Below are 4,086 nucleotides of genomic sequence, written 5' to 3'. Positions count from 1 at the left end.
AACGAAGTAAGTAAGCATATTCCCACATTCGTTAAGTGGTTGATTTCCTTTCTTAGAGATCGTCATAAAAAGGGTTTTCAAAATGAATAAAAGATGTGGGTTTTCAAAACAATTCGGAGGGTTTTTGCCTTCCTACCATTCAACGTGTCGTAGGATTCTCTTTTCATTCCTACCTCGATACATGTGTGACCCATAAAAAGCTATTTATTATTGAGAGCAACTTCATAAAACCCTTTCTGGTGAGGCAGAGTCGAGACTTTTGATCACTCCGAACCCGAATTTCTTTCGAGAAGGGATGGTTATTTCTCTCTTAACTTTTAAGGATGAGATTGTGTTCATATATGTGTCTAAATTCTTATGACTAGTGTGCAGAATTTCTATGTCTTCTTAGCGCGTTGGATGCTATCATTACGGAGAACTAATAAGTTGGAAATGTAGGTTTTGTGGGTATATCTCTAGTAAACCCTCATGAGACGTAGTTGTATGTATGTTTTGGAATTGTTTTGTTTGATTTGCTCGAGGACTAGCAAAGTCTAAGTGTGGGGGAATTTGATAGATGTCTAAAACACCTTGATTTATCTATTGTTTATGCTTTCTCTGCGATTTTTCTTGTAAATTATGTATCTTATGTTTGCTTTTGAGTTCATTAGGTGCAATGGAGTCCTTGGGAGCAAAAGAAGGAGAAATCATCTATTTGGAGCGAAAAGAGCAAAAAAAGATCAATTGGCGGGCGAAATATATTTGGAGCCGGCTAGGTTGTGCAAGAAAGAGGTGACGAACGAACTATCAGTTTCTCAAAACTGACAGTTAAGCAAGAGAGTTAGGATGTCCGTTATTCGGAAACGACAAGCCATATGAACTAGGTGGCCCTTATCCAAGTCGCTGGGGGTGCCTATATCTATTTCACTTCCTACACTGCCCTAAATCTAGAGATTCTCTTCATTATTGAGTCCATCAGAAATCGAGAGAGATGAGGAAAAGGAGGCGCAGTTTCTCGGAGAAATTGGTGGAGATGAGAGAGGTTATGGAGGCGTTGTTAATGGTGAAATTAGGAGAGTAACTCAAGGGAATGGAGAAGCTGTTGAATCTGGTACTGTGGTTTAAAATCAGAGAAACTAGGGTTTGTGTTGGATGTTCGATTCTGTGATAAAAATGAAGAATTTGAGCTGAGGAAGATGCGGTTGCTGTTGATGTATGAGTGAAGCTGGTAAGGGTTTCGTCTGGATTTTGATACCATGAATACATCCAGAAGATGGGTTTGGATCGTTGAGACTGATAGACAATGGATGAAATCGATGGTTGCGTTCGATTGATTCAGAGATGGTTGTGCTTGAAATGTTAGAAGATACTAATGAATTAGAGACGGGTTTGCGTCTGATTTCAAAATTGAGTTGGTACAGAATTGGTTGAGCGGAGAAGGGGAATCAATTGAGTGAACTGGTGAGCTGCTGCTGCCATTGAGATGTTGTTACAGGGTGAAATTGAGATGCAGAAGGTTGATGGCATTGCAGGTGCAGTGGCTGTCTTACAAATGAATGGTGCATTGTGTCGACTGAATTGAGTGATTGCAATGGACTTGAAGTTAGTTCACAGTAACGGTGGTGCTTTTGTGCAGTTAAAAGCAACTGCAATGGAGCAGCAAGACCAGGATGGCGTTGAAGTTTACAAGGACTGATGCAATGGTTTGCTGGCTAGGTATAGGTACAGCTGAGGTTTATGGAGACTGAGCTCATTGCAGGTGGTGATACTGCAGTGTGGATGCAGTTCAGGTGGTTAAGTTCCAGTAGCTGACTTGATAAGCAATTGCAGTTATTCAGGATTCATGTATGTGGAATCTGAGTTGGCATTGTAGCTGGGAACTGGTAGTGCTCAGGTATGGAATGGCGGAAAAGCTACATTTGATGGGATTTGTGCTGCAATATGAAGAATGAGGTTGGTGTTTGAGGTGCTGATGGTGATGTGTTGGTGGAAACATTATGAAGGGAGTTAGAAGATGAATCGCAGGTGGATGCTGTGGTTCAAGAGCATTGCAGGGCTGTTGTTGCATCAGTGGTGAATGGAAAGGGTTACTGAGAGAGTGGAGAAGCTACAAGACTGGAGATACATGGAAGAAAGAAATCTGATGTTGTTGGAGATAGTGATCTTCAAAGAAGAAGAAGGGTGCAAGCAGGTATGGATGGTGTTGCACCTGAGTTGCAGGTGGTGCAACGGAGAAAGAACAAGAGAGGCTGGAATTGAATGGGTTTTGCAGCTGCAGTTTAGTGTTGATGAGATGATAGTCTGTGACCAGGAAGATGCACATGATTTAGGCGCAGGTTATGCAGTTGAGCAGATTTATAACTAGATGAATGCTTAGGTGCAGGAACCAAGTGCAGTGATATTGTTGTTGTGCAGGGGAGCTTGAATGGCAGTGAGTCTGATGGAAATGGAATGCGTGTTGAATGTATGGGCCGTTGCTGGCTGTTTTAAGCTTGATGTCGAACTGGGATTGCAGTCAAGAGCAGAAGGGAAGGCTTGAAGGAATGGAATTGTGGTGTTGCAATATGCATGAGTTACAAGAAATTGTGGTTTTGAGCTGAGGCTGCAGTGAGATGGATTGGGGCTGAACTTGTGGCTTGTAGTTGTGTGTTTGCACCTACAAATGGTGCAGTTGTGCAATTAGAGATGTTGATGCTGTTTTATTGGCAAAGAACTGAGACGGAGTTGTCTGCGGTTGCAGGGAAGTAGGCTGTTGTGTTACTAAAGGCTGACTCCTGGTGGCAATAGAAATGGGTGGAAGAATTGGCGAAGGAAATTGAGCTCGAGTCGATGGAAACGGGACTGTGGTTTACAACTGATGATGAATGAATGGCTTTGGCAGTGGAAGAGCTGAAGCTGCAGCTGTGAAGAATGATAAGCCATCATGGTTGGATATGAACTGGTGAAGTGCAATGATGGTGCAGCACAACTTTGGCCTACGCAAATGGCTCAGGCCTAAGCTATTCAGCCCATTCAGCCTAAAGATCTCAGCTGACTCATGGTCTAACTCTCTGACTCACTTAACCTGGTTGACTCGGTGTGACTCACCGAGCTTGACCGAGTTGACTCGATGACCGGTGACCGGGTGGACTTTGCTGGTTACCTGAGACACTTTTCCGACCGCTCCTCCGGCCATCTTACCAGTTTCCGGCGACCTCCTTTGGGACATATCTTCTACATGGGTGTTCTCACATATGGGCTTGGTGGACATCTTTTGTATTGGGTTTTGAAGACTTAGTTTTGGAAAGATGAAAAGCTACAAAATGAGAAAGTTTCTACTTTTTTTGGGAATCACGTATTTTTCTACTTGGAACTTTGGGAGGGGCGATTCTATTAGGATTTGCTTTCGTTTATTTTTCATCGTCTTCACTTTATTTTTGATTATGATTATGATGAACTCAAAGGCTATGAGTAGCTAAACACATATTATTGGTTATGCGATAAAGTTGATTTCCAACATGTTATTTGATTCAATGAATTAGTTTTGTCTCAATACTTTATTGTTTATGATTCATTATTAATATTGTCATATGATTTGATTGTTTGTTTGGTTGAGTCCGGAATTAATCCGATTTACATTCATCTCTATTGCTAGATTAGGGTTTTCAATACGAAATAGTTGTTTATCCCTGATTCTAAGTAGCATAGTGTGGTTATTACTTGTAGTGATACATCTTTATAATCACATATGAATCATAACCTTGGTTAAATTTAATTAGTGCTTTTACACGTTTGATTGCCTTGATTAGTCTTATTCCATAGAACTTAGTGCTCTTGGGTAGTTAAATCTAATTGTACTTTTACACTTTAGGTTGCTCTCTAAGTAGAATTCACATATACATCTTTTAATGTGGTTGTGATGAAATCAGGGAATTAGCGGGATATTCTTGCGATCAAGGTATCCTAGGACTTTTAGTAAATGAGAGATTAAAATATCAATTCTAGTCATTGATGAAAATACATGTTTTTGAATGATACTATCCCGTGACCAATACCTTCTCCTTATTGATTATTCAAGTTATTTTATTGCTTTCAATTTAATTTATTACTTAGATAAAAACAACCCCC

This window comes from Papaver somniferum, chromosome 10, assembly GCF_003573695.1.
Source record: "Papaver somniferum cultivar HN1 chromosome 10, ASM357369v1, whole genome shotgun sequence".
In the NCBI taxonomy this organism is placed as follows: domain Eukaryota; kingdom Viridiplantae; phylum Streptophyta; class Magnoliopsida; order Ranunculales; family Papaveraceae; genus Papaver; species Papaver somniferum.
The sequence above is the reverse complement of the archived record's forward strand: the minus strand, read 5'-3'. Positions refer to the sequence as shown.